General features: G+C 44.6%; 1 protein-coding gene across 3 annotated transcripts in view; it reads left to right on the top strand.

Moving 5' to 3' along the window:
- Positions 1 to 22148, top strand: part of NOTUM (notum, palmitoleoyl-protein carboxylesterase) — a 62287-nt gene that overhangs the window by 5798 nt on the left and 34341 nt on the right. The window contains exons 1-2 of one of the 3 annotated variants that reach the window (XM_083148696.1): positions 14871 to 15009; positions 15767 to 16018. The exons of 1 other annotated variant lie outside the window; for it this stretch is intronic. The gene's annotated coding sequence lies outside the window, so the exon portion shown is untranslated. Of the gene's footprint in view, positions 1 to 14870; positions 15010 to 15205; positions 16019 to 22148 lie in introns of those variants that run through there. One more of the 3 variants, XM_083148695.1, reaches the window with a different exon arrangement.

The following is a 22148-nucleotide window of genomic DNA, read 5'->3' on the forward strand; positions in this document are numbered from 1 at the left end:
CTTTTGAGATCTCTCCAGAGTGTCTCAATGATATTTAAGTCAGAAGATTGAGATAGCCACTCAAGAACCTTCACTTTATTCTGCTATAGCCAAGGACAGATCGACTTGGCCTTGTGTTTTGGATTATTGTCATGTTGGAACATCCAAGTATGTCCCATGATAACATGCTGCATTCATCTTGCCATCAATTTTGACCAAGTTTCCAGTGCCTTTGTAGCTCACACATCCCAAAACATCGGCGATCCACCTCCTTGTTTCACAGTAGGAATGGTGCACCATTCATTATAGGCCTTGTTGACTCCTCTCTAAATGTAACATTTATGGTTGTGGCCAAAAAGTTCAATTTTGGTCTCATCACTCCAAATTACTTTGTTCCAGAAGTTTTGAGGCTTGTCTCTGTGTTGTTTGGAGTATTGTAAGCGGGATGCTTTGTGGCATTTGCGTAGTAATGGCTTTCTTCTGGCAACTCGACCATGCAGCTAATTTTTCTTCATTGCCTCCTTATTGTGCATCTTGAAACAACCACACCATTTTTTTTTTTTTTTCAGAGTCCTGTATTTCAATTGAAGTTATTTGTGGATTTTTCTTTGCATCCCTAACAATTTTCCTGGCAGTTGTGGCTGAGATGTTTGTTCTACCTGACCGTGATTTGGTTTCCACCGAATCCCTCATTTTCCACTTCTTAATTAGAGTTTGAACACTGCTGATTGGCATTCTCAATTGCTTGGATATCTTTTTATATCCCTTTCCTGTTTTATACAGTTCAATTACCTTTTTTTCTGCAGATCCTTTGACAACTCTTTTGCTTTCCCCATAACTCAGAATCCAGACACATCAGTGCAGCACTGGATGAAAGATGCAAGGGTCTATCAGTAGACCAGAAACTCACTGACCTTTTATATACACACACACACACACACACACACACACACAAAAACACACACACACACACACACACACACACACACTGATTACAAGCAAACAGATCACAGATGAGGATGGTTACCTTTAGTAGCCATTCAAATCCGTTTGTGTAAACTTGTGTGCATGTTATGAGGTCAAAATCTCTAGGGCATGTAAACTTTTGATCAGAGTCATTTGGGTAGTTTCTGTTGTCATGATTTAAAAAGAGTAAACACAATTGTATGACAATAAATGGCTTCACCCAACCACTAACCATGAGTGAAAGGAGAGTTTGTGAGTTATCATTCATATTCTCTGACAAATGGCCATAAAATCACAAATTCTGCTAGGGTATGTAAACTTATGAGCGCAACTGTATTTTCTATTTTAGAGAATTCTGTAAATTCTCTGAAGATCTGCTGTGTGACTGCTTGTTTAAAGGTCCGTACACACTGGGCGTTAATGCCTAGCATGTATGGACAACGATGTTGGTGAAAATTGCTCGGTGCATACACATGGGACCTTATTCTGGTCCGTTCGTTGGTCTGCATGCATTCGCACGGGTCCAATGTTTGCTCTTTGCGCTGGGTGCTTGCACCCATGGGGAACACATTTTTGCACACACCCAACATCAGTCAGATCTGTGCAGGCTTCAGTGTGTAAAAAAAATAGAAAAATAAATAATTTAAAAGAAAATCACTGTGGGGTCCCCCCTCAAGGGCATAACCAGCCCCAGGCTCAAAGAGCCGGTCCTGGTTTAAAAAAATCAGGGAACAAACTGAATAGGGTTCCCCATATATTTTAAAACCAGCACCAGGCGCAATGGCTGGTCCGGGTTCCCAAAATATGGGGGACAAAGCGAGTAGGGGTCCCCCGTATTTCAAGAACCAGCACCAGGCCCAACCAGCCAGCAGGGTAATGCCACATCTATATTTTTATACAAGTCCCCCCCTGAATGGTCAGCCTGGGCAGGGATCCTGGGGGAGTGGGGACCCCCCCAATGAAGGGGTGCTCCCCTCCACAATTTACCTACCCAGGAGGAAAACCACAAGTCCCAGCATGCGAGGCATTAAAGGGCCTGCTGGAACTTGTAGTTCCACAGCAATACAAATAGTAAAATAAACACACTGACACCTGAAAGATAAAACTTTATTACATACATAGCCCTTTCATTCTGATACTTACCTACCTTGACACCGTAGGTAGGTCTATCTCCATCGGTCCGGTCTTGAACAAATACATGGGGTACCTGTGGAAGGAAATTATACTTACCAGGGTCCTCCGGCGTAGATCGAAGCGAATACCCAAGCCAGGCCGGATTGCGGAGAAGCCGCATGATGAGTTTGTTTACATTGTGTGGCTCCTCCTCCCAAATGACGCTATTGGCCGCCTAGCGGCCTAGAGACTTCTGATTGGCCACCAGGCAGCCAATAGTGTACTGGAAATATCAGTTTGTTAAAGACAGTATGCATGTCCTATTTATGCAACATAAGGGTGGGACGGCCCAAGGAAAATTCCATCTTGCTCCTCTTTTTTTTAGCATTATGTGCTTTTTCATACTGCCATCCTGTCAGCCACTGCAGTGCCACTCCTAGATGGGCCACGTGTTTGTGCCGCCCACTTGTGACGCTTAGCATAGTCATCCAGCTACCTGGGTGCAATCTTTTTACCTAAAATCAACAGTGTGAGGTATTCAGGATAGACTGGAAATGAGTGGAAATTACAGTTATTGAGGTTAATAGGAGCAACAAAATAAATAACTGCGATTTTAGAAATTTTTATGTTTTTTTTTTATTTTCCTAAAATTAAAGACCCGACAAAAAACCCACTGAAGGGTGGTATTTTTTGAACAGATCCAGATCCAAAACACGTTTCACAAAACACAATGTAGGTTATTCTGATCGGTGCGGCCAAACGTGCGTACGTTCCATTTTAACGTACGCTCTCCGTACGCGGCCGTTGGGGTTAAGTCCACCCACAAAACAGCCGCATACGTACGGCCGGAAACAACGCCTAAGGGGAGTGGCGTACAATTGAGCGTACACCAACGTACACGGACGGACCAGCCCTTGGACTCCGACAACTGGCGTACAACAGAGCGTACGCCACCGTTTACGGACGTCTCTCGTCCGTCTTCCCGCCGACTTCTTGCGGCTATCTGAGCGTACGCCAGCTTGTACGGACGGGTCTCTATTGTTTTCAATAGAAAACTCAGCTTATGTCACCGCTCGTGAGAGTGAGCGTACGTCCGTGCACGCTGGCATACCCTTCACATATATGGACCTGCAAATCTTGCCTTTCAACTAGAATTCTGACAATTAATTAATTATTCTAATTGTTATTCAATTATTGTTTTCTATTAACTCAATTGTCTACCTTAATAAAGACCCTAATAAAACAACATTTTAACCCTCATTACATGTATATTTGTTATGTTCTAATGTGGCATTTTAATCACTATCTATGTGCCCCCACATTGCTTTTACTTTTAAATAAATTTATGTTGGTGTTTGTGTGTGTGTACTAAATTATGTCCATAATTAGTTTGTCCAAAATGTGTAACATGTATACCTACCCTGATGTTATGTGTGATGTTTTAATCGAACAACATTAAACATTCATGCATTTTCACTATGTGTTATTTAACTCAAAAACACACATATTCACACAGCAATCGTTACCCCTCACATCAAAATACAAATATAACTTACATTACACATCTGTATGTACCTGCCCTTACAAACCTGCAAACATATTTTTGATTAACAACACAGCCAACTTCTCTCTGTACAGAAATTTTTAATTTTAACATACAAACATAAAAACTTTTGGTCTAAACTTAAATGCGGGCCTCCAGTTGGGCAAAAAGGATGTTCAAATACAGGAGGGTCAGGAAGATCTCCCGAATAATCGCTGCTACCTCCTCCTGGTGCTGTTAAGTGTCTGTAGTGAAGGGATAAAAAAAAAAAAATATATATATATATATATATATATATAATATACACAAATGTTTGTTGTATTTGTACATAATAAGAAGTTGTGAGTTATGTGTGAAGGCCACATAAATTTTTTAACTACATTGAAGATGGGTCTGCTGTAAACACAGTACTAAAAAATAATATGTTAACACACACATACTGTACATAGTAAATAACATTAATTAAATTTCTCCTTCTTGGATGAATGTATGCTGTATCCCAATTGGTAGTTTGGTTTTGGGGGACTCACCTCTAACCTCACAATTAGGCTGTGCTATTTAAGGGTTCTGACATTGTTGCGGCTTAAGCACTCCTTACTATTTTAAATTTAGGACATTGCTGTACAAATTATAGGCCTAAAGCTATGTTTGTAAAGCATGCATCCGCATGGCCTCACACACTATTAACAAAACAATCTATAAATTAATGTTGCACATCATGCTGGGAACTGGAGTTACCCAACACCTGGACCCACATAACTACAACACCACTAATGTCGGATATCTCATTGGATGTACTGTTATGTCAATTATTCAAGGGGTGAGGCATGGCCACACTCCAAAAAACCACCAAGGGGACCCTTGTTCCTGGAGAAGGACAGGCCACACCTCATGGTCGCCCTGCAGTGATATGTTGCAACTAATGTTGATGTTGGATACACATATGTGGTTGTTGTGATTGTTTATGTGTAGAAATGTGTAGGTAAAATTAGACACATTATTTACTTACGGCTAGTTGAGCCATCCTGCTCGCCGCTGGTTTGGTGTCCGGTGGTTGGGGGGGTCAGGAGCAAGGGGGATGGGATAGGACTTGGGATACTGGTAGTGGGTTGGAGTGGGGATTGGAGAGGTTTGGGGGTGGGTGGTGGAGAGGTGTAGGGGGGTTGGAAATGGGGTGGGGAGGGGGTAGGGGTGGGGGTAGGGGAGGGGGTGGGGGTAGGGGAGGGGGTGGGGGTAGGGGTGTGGGTGGGGGTAGGGGAGGGGGTGTGGGTGGGGGTAGGGGAGGGGGTGGGGGTAGGGGAGTAGCTGGTGGAAGGGGATGCCGAAATTTGGTGGTCCCCAGCTGGACCCATTGTCTCCTCCTCTTCCTCCTCCTCTTCCTCCTCCTCTTCCTCTTCCTCTTCCTCCTCCTCCTCCTCTTCCTCTTTCTCCTCCTCTTCCTCCTCCTGGGCTGCCTGCTCCCGGGCTGCCTGCTCCCGGGCTGCCTCCTCCCGGGCTTCCATGCGTGCCCTTGCCCATGCTGAAATGTTCATGTTGATGGCATAGAAATCGAAGGTTGGGTTTCATAAAAATGGGGGAAAGAAAAATTCACATTAGTCATGCTCATAACATTACAAATTATCATTGCTGTTATATTTCAGACATTTATCATGCAAACTAATTGCTATGCTACACCCAAAAACAGAGCGACTACTTATACCCCCCCCTATACACCCCCTATACACCCCATATACACCCCCTATACACCCCCTCTACACCCATGTACACCCCCTATACACCCCATATACACCCCCTATACACCCATATACACCCCCTATACACCCCCTATACACCCCCTATACACCCATATACACCCCCTATACACCCCCTATACACCCCCTATACACCCACATACTCATGAACATATTTATAAAAATTACAGAAATCATTGAAAAAAAAACGCAGACATACTAGTAAATAAAAACTTACATCGGGCAATATGGCGGCGAAGTGTGGAAAGCATCACTGGCTGCCGCCGGCGCAGGTCAGACCAGCGCCGCTCAACTTGTGCCAGGCTTCTGCGGACGCCGGTCCGGGCGTAGATTAGCGGCGGGCAGCATTATATGCCCGCCGCTTGTCCATGTTGGACACATCTGGGCCCCAGGCGCCGGTCCATGACCTCAACCAAGGCCAACAGCTCCTGGGTAGAAAACGCCCTAGCCCTGGTTGAAGTCATATTGGCAATGGCGCAGTTATTAATTGCAGGTACATATATCACTTTTGGTGCTTGCTGATTGGTGTAAAAAAATTGTTTGTTTAGTATTAACTTTATTAATCCTTCTTACATTAACAAACTGGATGCGAATAGAAACTTACGCGGACCGTTCTGATATACACACACCATAACCAACAGCATGCTTTCAATGTATAGAGAGACGTACTGTATATACAGTGTGCTGAAAATAATACACGCAACCGTCTACTAATAAATACGCTGATAAAAAAGGCACAATGCAACATGTTGGCGTATGACAATTTCATACTCATTACATATGTAAGGACAGCATTATAACGTGATGTTTTGAAATGTGACTCAGAAAGCATACACGAACTCCAACAGATACCAGCTGACAACACTCATCATTGGAATGACAGGTGCACACATTTCACGATGTAGCACACAATGCTCCACAACCTGTGTATGTGCATATACAGGTGATTGATCAGGTGCGTTGAGACCTGCGTAATTTAAGCGGGAATTATCGCCGGGAAATATCGGCGTAAATTAGCAACTACATTGCGGGGAAAAATATACGCCCGCTTGTTCATGGCGGGAGATTACCATATAAATATTCAGTCAGATGCAGGCCAGAATTGCTGCAAACATGTCTAGCTCAGATGATTCCGCAGCTGAGGACGCTCTACAGAGAGCTACAGCAGAATCCCTGCTTGAAGCTTTGCAGAAGAGGGAACAGGAGCGGAGAAGGAGGGCCCAAGAGAGAAGTAGCCTGCAAGACCAAGCGGGCCCCTCACTAACCAGCTCCACAAGGGCCAAGCAACCAGCCAGAACAAGAGGTTGCATCTCTCCAAACAGGTGTGACCCAGCAGGTGCATGGTGAGAGAACTGGGGCCACCAGAAAACGAGCTGCAACATCTAGGGTGATACCACCACCAAAAAGAGAAACCCTGCATTTGTAGAGGCAGAATTGCGAATTTTAGTGCCCAGGGCACGCGAATGGATAGAATTGCCAACCAGGAAGCCGGGTGCCAGTGCAAGGAGAAACCTTTGGGACAAGATCACAGAGGAAGTGAACCAGGTGTCACCAGTGGTCAGAGATTGGCTAGCGGTGAAGAAAAGGCAAGTGTGTTTGTCCCCCTGATAATGTCATATGTGTGTACATATGTTACATGTATGTTTTGAGAATAATAGAAAGGTGTGTTTGTAGATAGTGCTACACTTCAATGTCACATGTGAACACAACCATGTCTAATAACCCACATTTATATATGAAACATGCACCATTGGTGTGATGTGAGGTTATGGGCACAGTTCTGCTCATGTGAAGTATGTGAAGTATGTGATGGGACAAGATAAAGTGTGTTTTTGAAAGAGTTGTTGTAACATGTTCCATATGATGCTACTGAAACAAGAATGACCAAACTGTGCACATGTAGCTGGTGAGAAACTACACATCCCAGTATGCCATCCCATAGTTAAATTACTCCATAATAACCACACTGTCAAGCTATGGTGGAATGTGTAGTTTCACAACAGGTGGAGGTGCATAATTTGGCCATGGATGATGTCATTTCTGCATAGTGATCTATGTATGTGCATTTAGTGGCCTAATGAATGAGATGAGACACTGAAATGCCTCCTAATGGAGACATTAATGTGTGTGTGGGACACATATGGCTAAAAAACATAAGATCACCCACACTAGGAAATGTCACGTAGTCATGATGTTCAGTAGCACAGTGGTGCACATATCTCATGGTGATATTTGTATTTTTAAACTTGTAGGTGGACAGACTTCAAAACAACACTGAAGAGGAAGATGACTGACCGGTACAACCACAGCATGTCCACCGGGAGGGGGCCTATGCCAGATAATTTGGAATATACCCCCCTGGAGCAGGATGCCTTGGATGTCATTGATGTGGCCGAGGTCAGGGGGATATCCAATATGGATAGTGAGCTCCCGGTGGAGGTCTTTGCTGCTGCTTTTGATGGTAAGTCACAGTAATGCATTGTATTTTGTAAGATATTTTTTAGTGGGTATGTGATGGTGACATTGTTTTCAATTATTATCCTAGAAGAAGCAGAAACCCAGGATGAACCGGCAGCATCTTCCTCTGCAGAGCCACAGGTGGAGCAAGTGGTCCAGCCTCCACCAAGACAACACCCCCAGACACAGGACACATGGGATGCCAGCTTGATGGTGACGCTGGAGAGGATCGAGAAGCAAGGGGAGGATGCTGCGGTCCGTCAGCAGCCGGTTGTGGAAATTCTGGCGGATTGGAAGGCCACAAACAGGCAGCAGTGTGAGGCCTTCAACCGCATGAATGACACTCTGGCGGCTGGCATGCAAAGCATTGGCCAACACCTCAGCCGCCAGAATGAAATTCTTGCGGAGCTGCTGACCACCGCCAGGTCCCTAAGGGACAATCCCCCATCTGCTGGCCCACCCCATGCTGCTCCCCAACCTTCCACCTCTGCTGACCCTCCTGTGTCCACTAGGGGAAGACGCCGCAAGCCATCTGAGCCAAAGGCCCCTGTCCCCAAGGCCCCATCTAAAAAGGGATAAAAAGGGCCCAAATAATGAGACCTGGTTCACTTCCTCTGTGGTTGGACCCCAAATGTTTAAATTGCACTGGACATCCACTTCCTGAGTTGGCCATCGATCCATTTTCGTGCCATGGGCATTAAAGTTCTTATTTTGACCTCTACAAATGCAGGATAAATTTTTGGTGGTGTGTATCTTGCTTAGTATTCACCCTGGTTGTTGCAGTACGTATTCTGGTGTCCCCATTTCTTTCACCATTGCATTTGCAGGGTAACACATGTTTGGAGATATGCAACCTCTTGTTCTGGCTGTTTTTTTTTATTTTTGTGTATATTTTATTTGTTTATTTGATTTATGACATTAAAGTGTCAAATAAGCTGTGATGCTGAACAGCAAATAAATTTATTTTACCAATTAAAACACAATTGTTGTATGTGTAATTTATTGTGTGAAAAAAATACTACATTTATGTGTACTTACTGACCAGGGTATTTTTGAGCATTTGTTGAAGTGTGGTAGAAGTTTCCCATGTGTAACCCTCTCCATGGCCATTCCCATGTTCCTATCCAACTTTTCCCTGCTAATTAGTTTGTGTCAGCACATGTGCAGAGCAACTTAATAGGTGAGAAAGCAGTTTGTGTGCAGGTGAGGTAGCTCCTACATTAGTAGGTAAAAGCAGGTCCAGAACAATGCTTTCCTCATGGAGTGGGTGAGGTAGACAAACAAGGGTCAAAAGGTACATTTGTGTAGGAATGCATAAGTGTCCTCCCTAAAAAAGATGTGTGAATCGGCCAAACATGATAAAATTGCTTGTGGACAAACATGTTTAACTTTGTACATATATATGATTTTACAGTGTCATAAGCAGATGTAGGAATCCTTTGTTAGAGAGATGTGAGTGCAATAATGTGATTGGTGGCATCTTACATGCAGAGTGTAGTAAAATCCAATTCATAGCAGATCAGATAGTGGTACAGGTCTGTATTTTGGGTACTATACAAAGATTGTGTGCAAAATAGTGGGCATGGGCTTAAAACATTGCTGAAACATCCTTTGTAGGTGTTAGATGTGGTTTATGTTATTGTATCATAAATACAAAACCTATGTTTGTATTACAGTGAACACGTTGACACATGTCGACTTGTGTAGATTGGGTGTGCTACTGTGTAAAGTCTATGAAAGCACGTAGTGAATTTGTATAACTGTTTAACAAATAGCTACCTTAGCATATATAAGCAGGTCTTAAAAAGATTCTTACCTTAAATTAAACAAACCTTTAAATGTCGAGAAGTATAGAAAGATAAGCTTCCAATGTGTTTAAGTGCTGTGTGTGGCTTGCAGGTAGTGAAATCATGGTTTGGACTTAATAGACTGCAGCATTGCTTATTACATTCAGGTGTATGTGTTTGAGTAGTAATCAGCGTAAATTAGCAAACCCAGGCGCACGCTGGCATGCGGTATCTGTAGGGGTGGTCTGAGGTGGCGGTTGGCGGCCGCCTGTTTTGTGTCCGAAATGAACGGTGCTTTAGCCGATCGTGCGGTAGTAGCACCGTTCATTTTTGGTGCACACCTCCGTGTACGCCCATATTTACGCCCATTTTCCCTCATTATTTCGGCCGCTCCCCTCAACACGCCCCTATGCCGCCCCCAATGCCCGTACTCTCGCGTACAGGTTTTTTCGCACGGAGCGACCCGTTCGTAAGCGTTGTGGAGTGTTCGCGCCTGCGCATTGGCGATTGTACGCATGCGCAGATCATTAAAAACCCCGGAACGTACGCGTACGGCCCGGCCGCACCAACCAGAATAAGGCCCTAAATGTGGCTGGTGCACATCCCTACTCACTATACAAGTGATAGTATTCTTCTGCCAAAACCCTTAAGGCACCCATACACTATGCAATTTTTGCCCCGATTTCTCCCATTTCGGATGTATCAGTCCGTGAAACCGCCCCAAATCGCATGTGCAGGGAGGTCGGACGGGCTGCACATAAGATTTAGTAAAACAAATGGACAGTGATTGGCTGAGAGCTCTCAGTCAGAGAGCTCGCAGCCAATCACTGACTGTCCATTAATTTCTATGTGTGTTTTTTCTAGGTGCGCCCGCTGCTGCCTGGCTTCCGCTACGCTCGCCATTCTCTGTTCCCCTTGCGGCGTTCACTGCCTCCCCTGCCTGGCTCTCTACTTGCAGACCCCCCCCCCCTTTCCGCTCGGCGCCCGGTTTCTCATCACCGCCTCCCATGTCCGGCTCTCTGTTGCAGCCCTCTGCCCCGCTCAGCTCCCGGTTCCCTCCACCTGCAAGTCAGCCTAATGTATGGGGGCCCTTACAGTGTGAGGTCACTTGGTGGGATCCTCTCTTTTAGTGAATGATGCTTTTTTTTACATTTAATATTGCATAAGATGTCCTAAATGTCTGTCATAAGTTAGGTGGGGCAGTTTTTATGTGTGCAGAGGGTTCTATATTAGGGCCCCATTTACCATTATATATTCGCGGCTAATTCCCCCCAAAAAACATCAGTTTTTGCGGATTAACCACAAATATGAAGGGTAGTTGATAAATTCTAGTGGACTAAAGGGCCTTCCACAGCCAGGGAGAGGAGCAAGGCTGGGGGCTTGCTCCTCTACTATCCAAGCCCTCCACCACTGGTTGACTTTAGTAACCACCATGCCCGAAGCATGGCGAGCGAAGCAAGCCCACTAGGCTCTATTTGGGTCCCTTGTTCCGACTTTGCTCCCCCTGTCCTCTCCTGTCTTGTCACAAGGTCCCTTAGCCCACTTTAGACCTAACCAATAATTAAGTACCCCTGCATGTATCATGAAGGGACTACAGCAGGAATCTTCATTGGGCAGCATCGCATCTGTTCCCTGGGCTGCCACCATTCTAAAATGGCGGTAGACCATTGTAGCCAATGGGCTACAGACTGCACAACCTGCCCCACAGCTTACCCCTACCCCCCCCCCCCCCCGGCAGGGCAGCCTAACCATTACCCCCCCTTCCCCATCCACACATGAACCCATCCCATATACTCACCAATTAGGCATCCTTATCCCTTTTGAGGTACTGGCACTGGTCTTCTGATGGCAGTAAGGATGCTGGCATCTGTATACTAAACGCTGGATGTGTCATAAAGATGCACCCTGCAGCTTTTTCTGAAGCATGGTGCCTTTCCGGTCATCTGCTAGGCAGAACAATGTTGTTGGATGCCATCATGGTAGTGACCATTCTATTCCCTTGGCCTTGCAGCCTTGTGTAGGTACTGGTGGCACAATCCCTCATTATAACAATGGGCAGTGCTACCAACAGGCTGTAAAATGGTTGTTTGCATTCAGTGATTAAGACCAAATGGGGCCTAGTCAAGATACTGGTTTGGGCCCCCGTTTGTCAAAAAGCATACCCATCAAAATGAATTAAGGTGCCCATATACGGTGCGTTTTGCCCACACTCCCATGCACATCACATCGCACAGTACAAACAGTATGTGCAGCCTGTACTTTTTGTAGTTCAGGAGGCAGAACAATCCTCCAACGAGAATATAAAACTACATACCAGGTGTGTGGAGCTGGAGCAGTAACCAGCTGCTGGAAGGCTGATATCTCTGGTTCTGGGAACAGTAGAGACAAGCTACTAGTATCCATCAAAGGGGGAGAGTCACAGCTTTTGAGCGATATATCGCTCAGTGCCCCATTTGCATCAGAGACCAGAGTTGGTCGCTGATGAAAAGAAAATTTCCGGGGGAGCCCGGCAGTGGAAATCAGCTGGTCGCAAGAGCATGTTCCTGCAACAAGCGATCACTATGAGGGAGAAAACGGGAGCGCGCACCCGGTGCACACTCCCATCGAGGGCAATATGGTCGCTCAGCGACCATATTGCCCGCGATATTACACAAAATCTCCCCCGTGTGTACACAGCTAATGCCCTAGAAAGAAACTTCGCCCTGTATCCCTACTTTTTTGCAGGATACTTGGCCCTATACAGGAGCCTAGTTACCTGTTGGATGATTTGCCCTTGTTTGTGGTAGACACTAGCTACTATTACATCATTTATATGAAGCCTTCTATAACAACCTCTATATAAATATACATCTTTATAACTCCTTTAAAGGTAAAATAATTATATGGTAAACCTTTACAAATCTGATAAAGTGTACTTTTACTATGCGTATGACACATAACAATGGGCAAAGGATGTTTACAGCGTACAGTCTCATAGCAGGTGTTCATTTTATGCATTTAACACGTCTTCTTAAACCTATTAAACACTGTAATGGTGATAGTCAAATCATTTAAGCAAATGAACCTGTAAACACTAATAGTGTTCACTTCGTTATGCGTCAAGTTTGACAATGCCTGAAGTGTTCCCAAGAATTAACACTTGTAAAATATACTAGAGTTCTATCATGGTTGTGCTCACTAACTTCATACTACACTAGGCTGCAAGGGATCAATGAAAACACACCTCCAATACTCTGTTAAATGCAAAGACACATTCAACATTCTTGTATAGGAGCAGGGCCAGCGCTACCCACTCAGCAGCTCCTGCAAAGCAGGGAGGCGCCATGCTGAAAAGGCGCTGTCTCCCTCCCTGCTCTGCTAAAGCTGCCTCAGCCCTCACTGTCACTGCCTCCTGCACGCCGCCCGCGAGCGGGCGGGAGTATAAAGATTTGCTCCCTGCACCGCGAGTGCACACAGCCTGCATGCAGCCCACAGCGCCTGTCTGACAGCGGGCGGCAGTATGGAGAAGCTAAGCAGCTCCCTGCACCGCGCACACACTGTCCTCCTCCTGCTACCTGCCCCCTCTTCCTCACGGACACTTGCGCTGAGGCATGTAGCGCGGTCTGTGAGTGCCTGGATGACATGTCATGTCCGGATCCGCCCCCTACCCATTGCTCCATGCACCTGTCAGCTGTCAATCAAATGACTAACAGGCAGCAGCGCCACCTCCTTCCCTCTTCTCAGAGTGCTGTGCCAGTGCCACCGCCAGTCCTCAACACTCCGGCCCCTCTATCTCCTCCCCTCTTCTTCCATCTCCTCCTTCTCTCCCCTCCTTTCCCCCTCAGTCACGAGAGGGGTGTAATGGCGTCCTCAGCGTCCTGCCTACGCAGATAGAAGAGGAGGGACTGCACAAGAGTTAAACAGCAAAATAACCGTGAGTCTTTTATTATACATGTTTATGACAATTTTTTTTAATAATTGTAGTTTTTTTAATATTAATTTAGACACTTTTTAAATAATGGGCTGGGTTATGCGGCTAAAGGTGGCCATAGACGCTGCAATAGTAGCATGCGATGCGATGTGCACTCCCGCGGGCATCGCACAGTACAAAAAGTATGTGCTGCACATCCTTTTTGTACTACTTTTGGATCCCATCGCACACACATTGCATGCATGCCGTGCGTTGCGATCTAGCCCATAACATATGTGATTCTCGTAGCGTGTATGGGCACCTTTAGTGCATGCAACATTTTGTGGACACAGCACTGAGATGGTGTATGCATACATGTACATGCACCAGAGATCCTCCATAGGATCGCATGTTGCATACGCTCCAACAATCGGGCTGCAGTTTGTTGCAATGGCAATGTGAAAAGGCACAAAATTTATGGTTTGCAGGAGGGCGCCGGACACCCTAGCACCGGCCCTGTATAGGAGTTGTGATAAGGTGGGCAAGGGCGACTTACCGGGGGTACCCCGCTTTGTTCAACCAAATAACTGAGACAAGACAACGTAGTTAATGGGCAATTTGAACTAGAAGACTACCCTGGGGGATTACGTTATTTAACCCTATATTTGAAGTAAACTGAAACCGGTACTAGTTTCCTAGAACGGCCCCAGATTTTCTACGTACGGCACCGTAGGGAAATCGCATTGCATAGGCCATTATAGCGGCATGCGATGCGATTTTTTTTAATGTCATTTTTTTCAGTGCTTTTTGTTCCCCACTATATCACATCGCATTGCATCGCACCTCCCGCAAAATCGCATGTGTAGCGAGCGCAGCGGATTACTTTATATGTATTCCACGTCCCCTCGCCACGCTTCGGGCTTGGTGGCTCGCTGCGCTCGCCACACTATATAACATCAACTCCACGCCGACGTGGATAGTGGGGGTATGAAAAGGTCGGAGGACGCGTTCCGCCGCCGCTCGCCACGCTTCTTTAAAATCGCATCACAGTAAAATGGCCCATGGGATGCAATGCAATTTCCCTACGCAGAATTGCCCACTAAGCAGATTGCTTAGTGGGCGCCGTTCTAGGAAACAAGTACCCTGAAAACTAATGTGAACAGTTCACTATTCTGAGCTTTTGTTCTGCAATGGTTATTACAATGATACAGCCTTGGCTACTCCCAAATTCCAACCCTGTATAATGTGTATTCATCTTTTACCAGTCTGCCCTAGTGTTATGTAAATCTTTGTGCTTCAGGCATGTTTCCAAATATATTGTGCCCAGTAGAGAATAGTATTTCCTAATGGTAGGAAATGATTAGCAGCAATTCAGATGAATAGACTACATACTGAGTGTCATCAGTTGTTCGCTAATAGCAGCAGATAAATGCGTGACCACAAGCCCCAGGTAAGCAGGACTCGGTGCTCTGGCTTGCGGTTCAGCATAGACTCCTTGGGGAACTCCCACATCTGTAAGTACAGGTAAGTAAATGCCCAGGGGGGCACTGGGATGGGCCTTTGTGTGCAGTGCACGTTGACAGGGTCATGCATTAGTGTATACAGGTAACCACCACACACGTGTTTAACTGAGGTTACAATGTATAATGAGGGTTTGGGGACTGTCTCCGAGTCCAGCCACGTGAAGGCTTCATAGGTGGAAGTCCCGTCCCCATCCCTTAGTGATGGCCTTCAGTCCCCCTCCCCTATATTATTAGTAATATCTTCTCCTGTCTGTGCGCCCACAGCAGCCCTCCCTCCCCCTCCCCGGCTCCATCTCAGCCCTGATCCCTGGGACGGATGTGGGACGCGCTGATCTAATCTCCAGCAGTTCAGGCTTTTGAAACTTTCAGCGCCTCTCAAATTACTTCCCATTTACCCGCAAAAGACCCCTAATGTGACTCCACATTAATGACTTTAACGGCTCCTTAATGAGGAAATGGCAGGCTAGTAGTCTGTGGGAGGGGGAGGCCTGGGCTGGTCTGAAAGGGTTAATTTAAAGCCCCCTCCTCCCTTTCCAGTTTCCAAATCTTGAATGTGCTCTGTGTGAGCCTCACACTCTGTCTCCCTGTATTCTGCTCTCCAGTCCTCACCTACGGTCTGTCCTTGTAACTGAGAGGGTGTGGGGTCCGTGATTATCTCCCACCCACCCCTGACCTCCAAAGGTGGATGAATTAAGCACCCAGCTTTATAGACCACTAAGTTTTGCTAAGGGTTTACTTCCTACTTGTGCCCATTTTAGGATTGACTCTTCCCATTCTGACCAGCATCCTAATTCTCTGGAATGTCTCTTATGCTGCGAGGATATTCTCCTGTGTAACTTCATCTCTGCACTGGGCACCAGTCAGCACCTGCCTTTCCCTGCTCATGCCACTCAGTGCACTGTGCCAGCTAGCAATCACCCTTATCCTGAACCAAGAACAAGACCTTCTCCATCACTTACTGTGAAGTCCTCCTAGAGCATATTGGAGTACACTGGTTTCCAGTTTGTAAGGTAATTTTTTTGTTTTGTTTTAGTAACAATACAAATAAACCCATTCTCTGTTGCTGAGCATTTGGGCTTTTGTTGTGTGCAGCGATTTATATAGGAGCTCGCCACTTCAGATGTGAGTAGTATAAGAATATCTGAAGAAGTGATAAAGATGTACAGCTCAGTACTGGTGCAGGAGTTCTAGGGGACAGGAATGGAATTGTATGTCAGCCTGTGCAGTGCTACATAATTGGTGTATGATTGGTATTATCTACACTGTGGTGTGCAGATAAGCCAGTAAAAAGTTATGATGTCAGAATAGAGTTGGAAGAGGTAGTAAGTAGTAAGCTGTGGGGAATACAATGAAATAATGTTACATTGAGCACAGGAAGGATACTAGGTTATATTTGGGCTCATTCAGTTTTCAGGCATTTTCCATACTATGAAAAAGAATGTTAATGACCTAAATCACACTATGTTTATACCTTGTTGAACTGTAATATATACATCCTACAACCAATCTGTAACTGAATGAATTCTGTAGCACTACTCACCTTTCCTGTATTTCTTTGGTGGGATACTAGCATATATACCCTAATGACAGGCAGTATTTACAGACAAGGTCCAGTCCTGGTGGGTGAGAATCCCTTTGTTTATTGCATGTCGCATCTTTGTGCGTAACTTCTAAGACAGGTAACACAATTTCACTTCCTATGCCAAATAAAATCCAGGTTGACACATGAAAAACTTCTTCAGGGTTTATACTCCATGAAGTTTATAAAGTATTTTGTGAACAGGTCTGCTGCTATTACCAGCTGTTCTTGTGTTACTACACACATTGTTGTTTGCATTGTATTTTTCAGGATGCTACTTGCTTGCTTGAGATTTACACTATGCCCACCACCAACCCCCAAAAAACAAGGCAACACAAAATTAACACACAGTGCAAGAGTTAATTGTGCTATCTACTCTGCATTACTGCGGTAACATTTATTTCCAGTACATATGATACAAGAGTGTATAAGCATTGTGAATTCTGTGTTGTGGCTATACAGCTTAGTAGCTGGGTAAGAATGAGGTGTGGTGATAATGCCATGTGGGACTTTGATGTAGCACTGAGGTTGCCACGTGTGTGCAGTAAGGATTGTGTGTGTGACTGCACTGCTGAGCTGGTGACATGAAGTGGCAGTTAAGGAACAACAAGATGTCATGTGGTAGCGGCAAGGATTCCATATGTGCATTCACAAGAACTCCTGGCAAACATAAACCAGATCATGTGTTTATGCAGTAAATACCCAGTTCTAGAGCAGCAGTCACCTGTTTTTATTTTTTGTTTGTTTGTTTTTTTTCTTCACCAGGGTTACAGTCAGTAAATTATCTTTTTTTACTACTGCACAATTTGTGTCCGTAAGAAATTATTACGTTTAAGTGACCCGCTTCTTTCCCTGAACCAATACCTCCCAACATGACCCTCTCCTGGACTTTCCTCTTAATGGGGCAGATGTATTAAGCTTTAATAAGAGATAAATCCAAGGGTGATAAGGAGAGATAAACGTCCAGCCAATCACCTGCTAACTGGCATGTTACAGGCTGTGTTTGAAAAAGTCAGTAAGGAGCTGGATGTTTATCTCTCCTTATTACCCTTGCATTTATCTCTTGTTAAGGCTTAATACATCTGCCCCAATGTATGATTACCCAAATCTGTGTTGAACAGGTAAATTGCTAAGAAGGGTGCTTCAACACAGGTGATGGTAATCATACATTAAGAGGGAAGTGCTGGAGCAGAGCAACGTGTCCCTCCTGGAGAGGGTCATGTGTGGAGGTACTGTATGCAAGTGAACCTGGTTTGGGTGGCATCACTGGATACTGAGGGAGGAGGAGGAGGAACATGCACAGGTGCTTACAATACTGGATGCCACCCTGCAAATCATACAAGCGTGATTTAAGCAGTTTTGTAGCTCCCTATTGCTGGTGAGGTTGTGGGATGTCAAGTTGGTCCCTTCTTGTTTATTCTGATTTGCACCTGTTAAGTTTATAAAGGTAACTGTGAAACCTATGCAAAATTGTAATAATTTACACTGTAAGGTGCCCATACTAGAAGGCCACAAATAGTGGTGCTTATATACACAGGAGGAAATGTCTCATTGGAAATGTTCAGCTGGCGAATGGGAATGTGAGAATGTACTTGCGCTATTTGCACAGATTGAGGTGGCCTTAGCCACTGGCATATTTGCACCTTATTTATTTTATTAACCTTAAACTATAAAGCAACAGAATATGCAGCAGTATTTTACAATTGGACTGAAGTAGTTTTCATTGTTTTGAGCTTTGTATACCTTTTTTTATTTTATTTTAACCATACGTTACCTATACCCTTACCGCTGCTTCCGCAACATGTAGCTCTCCAGCTATTGTGGAACTAGAAGTCATGGCTTTTGCTGGCAGGATGCAGGGAAATGTATAACATCCAAATGCAGCAATCGCTGTTTCTTACTTTTTGTTTCTCCAATTAAATATTTTTATGCAAGAGGATTTTTTACCACAGTCTTCTAATTGTTATTATGAGTTTTGTTGCCCTTTACTAACGATATGGGCCTCTATTTACCCTTTCTCCCCCTTCACCCACTTCATGGACATTGCTTGTGGTTTGGAGGAAAAAAAAAAGGAGGATGCCAAAAAAAGCGGAGATTAAAGAGAAGTGGCGACACCCAGAACCGCAGAAAAGGAAGGGGTGTGGGGAGGAGGGTGGAAGAGAGGGGAGTGAGAGAAAGAGGGAAGGTTGCTTTGATGGAGAGATGGAAAGTGACAGGGGGATCAGAAACGTGAAAAGCTAAAGAGGACAAATTTGAGCAATATTTCTAAGCTCCGTCACCTTGTTCTGAAGCATTATATTATGCAGTGCTGTCTACAGATTTATTAGTTTAGTTCTATTGTCCATCAGTACGGTGTTTTTTTTGCATGAAAAATCGGATCCTAAAAGTCTGTAACAGACATCTGGGATACTGATGTGACATTAATGTTGAAATTTAATAGGATGAGAGATTCAGAAAGTGAGAGATTTGGTAAGAAATCTCCAGGCTTTTGTAAAGTGGCAATCATTTACAGTGCAAATTCAAACTGGTTTAGCAGTGTAAATGATTGCCGCTTTAAAAAAACTGGAGATGTTTTACCAAATCTCTCATACTATTACATTTCCCCTGAAGTCTGACCCATTTGTGAATACCACAACTCAATACTCTTTGGATGCCAAGCAGAGTAATACCCATTTACACCGCCACAGAAAGTTTGGTTATTACCAGGATAACCCAGATCGGAGTGAAAGTGTTCTCCCAGGTTCAGAGACCCAGGAGTCTAACCTGGCTAACTGCTGAGAAGGATCCGGATTACAGGGCAGTGTAAACTGGTAATCTGTTTTGTTTGACCTGGGTTCTGTTCAAAGTATAGGGAGAGGTGCATTACCATCGCCTGGAGATGAAGAAATCTCCATACACCAGCAGAGGTAAACCTAGCAATATCCCGTGTCTGGCCTGCATTGTAAACTGGGTTCAAGCTGCTGTGACATGGTTGAAACCGGAATTAAGTATTTGGGGGCCAGATTCTCTAAGTTTCGAAAGTGATAAAATGGAGAGTGATAAACAGCCAGCCAATCAGCTCCTACCTGCCATGTCACAGAATGTGTTTCAAAAATGGCAGGTAGGAGCTGATTGGCTGGCTGTTTATCGCTTTCTATTTTTATCACTTTTGAAGCTTAGAGAATCTGGCCCTTAGACTGTATCCGGTGTATAAAGGGTATAAGATTGTTCTATTTATTTGTTCCCTTAACCACTTCAGAATTCAGTGCAATCAGTTATCGGTCTTATACAGAAATTATGAGTGGAGTAATTGTGCATACTGGTAACGCCATGGTCCAGTGCAGGGGTTGGAATAAACCAGTAGTTGTGCTTTCCCTAACTTGGGTGTGGTATGGGTAGCTGATGGTTGGAATTCCAACAGTCAGCATACCAAACTCGGAATCTTGACCATCGCTATTTCAACAGGGAGGCAAGTGGCTCACCCATTTGCCACAGGTTTTATTCTCCCTGTATGGGTGTCGTGGACTCCCCCCGAGGTAGTCGGGGTCCCAACTATCGAGCATTTGGACAGTTGGGATTCTAATGTCAGTAAACTGACCGTCGGGGTCCACATCATTCGATTTCTTGCCGACCATCCAATTATGTAGGCGTTTCCTCATAGGCTGCGAATGGATGTTAAACACCCATTCGCAGCCGTGCGAGGAGTGGGGGGGGGGGGGGCGGGCAGGCTGCATCTGGGCGACTGGTAAGGCTATGAATTACAGCCTTGCGAGTTAACCAGAATAAGGGCCATTGTCTGTTATAATATGGGGCCAAAATATGAGTTAGAGGTGTTGCACTTTGTAAAGTGTGTGTGTGTGTGTGGTAGAGATTTCATTACATAGTGAAAAATAGGCACAGTTGGGGGGGCGTGGCTGCATTTCTATAGAGAATTATAGGTAAAGGGTTGCAGTGGCTTTGTACTTTGTATAGGGTACAAAAGATGGAATGGGAGGACATTACATTGCACAGTGTACAAGAGATGTGTATAGTATTGTGTATAGTGAGCAAGAAGTAGAGTGGAGTTTCTGTAGGTAATAAAGTGAGAATAACATGGGGGGGGACACGACTTTGTATAATGAACATTGAGTAGAGTAGGGATTTCTGTAATTTGTATAATTACAAAGAAGTATATCCTGGAGACTACTGTGTACAGTGTGTAAGAACAGTGAATGGATAAAGGGGGGGGGGGGGGGGGGCTTTTTTGCATGTGTGATCCTCTCTGCACATGCACAGATTCGCACAATCTGAAATGGGGACAAATTTTACTATTGTACTGTATATGGTTAGTAAAACGTAGATTGGGGTTAATGCACTATATAGTTAAAATACATTGGGTATGTTACTGTATTTTGTGCACTTAAGAGTCAAGTAGATTGGAGGATTACTGTATGTTGTAAAGAGATGCTTCCTGCACAGTGGAACAACTGTACTATGTATTTTGTGGGGTTACTGTGCTATGTATGGTAAACAATGATTACAGCTCACAAAATAAAGTGGGGTGACTTTACTATGTATAGTGAGCATTACAGCTGGGAGAATGTACTATGTGTAGTGATCAAAAAGTGAGATTATTTTTCTTTATGTATCATAATTCATAGTTTCGGAGTGTCTTTGGTACCATGCCATGTACTGTAGCTTTATGTATCCTACGGTAGTACCGTTTCGTTTTGAAACATTCTCTTTGCTGTATGTAGTTTCCATTGGCCTGTCATCTACCATAATTACAAAAGTGGGGTGGGGGTCACTGTGCACTGTATAGTGGGCATGAATTAGAATAAGGACTGAATTTTTTGTGTATCAGGAGCAAGAATTAGCTTAGAGGCAATGTACATTGTTTAACAATTGTGTAGAGTGGGTGTTACTGTACAGTGTATAGTCAGAAGGGACTACTTGGCTGTAGGGAGCAAAACATAGTGAGGGTGAGGGCTGTGCTTTCTATAGTGAGCAAGAAGTCAATTTTGTGTGTGTGTGTGTGGGGGGGGGGGGGGGGGGGGGGGGCGTGCATTACATAGTGAGCAGGGGAAAATCTATAACTCCACAAAGGTGGGATGAATGTTAGGGTCAAAGGTAGGGAAACTGAGACAATGCTGTTCCAACTAGTGATGACCATCGATGATCCAAAATAATCGGTGGTTTATGACCAATTTTTTATACTTTTGCCATTGATGGGGAGAACCAGATACTTGCTCTCCATCGATGGCAAAGCAAATCTTTTTTTGCAAAGTGCCAGGATCCGCCCCAACACCCACAAAGCCACGTCCCTGTGTTTTGATTGGCCCACAGGTAGGATTACCACCTCATCCCTTTAATTCCGGACACATTTCACCTGGTTTTAAACTGTGTAATTAATATGTGTCCGGTATTAAAGGGATGAGGCTGGTAACCCTACCCACAGGGCAATCACTCAAACTAAATCGATGACATCGATATCTCTACCAATCGATGGCCAGTTACAATATTGCCATTAATGGCAATGCCATCCCTAGTTCCAACCACATCCCCATCATCCCTCTACTTTTTAACTAAAATTTCAATGGTTA

The sequence above is a fragment of the Crinia signifera genome, chromosome 6 (genome assembly GCF_055691185.1).
Source record: "Crinia signifera chromosome 6, ASM5569118v1, whole genome shotgun sequence".
Lineage (NCBI taxonomy): Eukaryota > Metazoa > Chordata > Amphibia > Anura > Myobatrachidae > Crinia > Crinia signifera.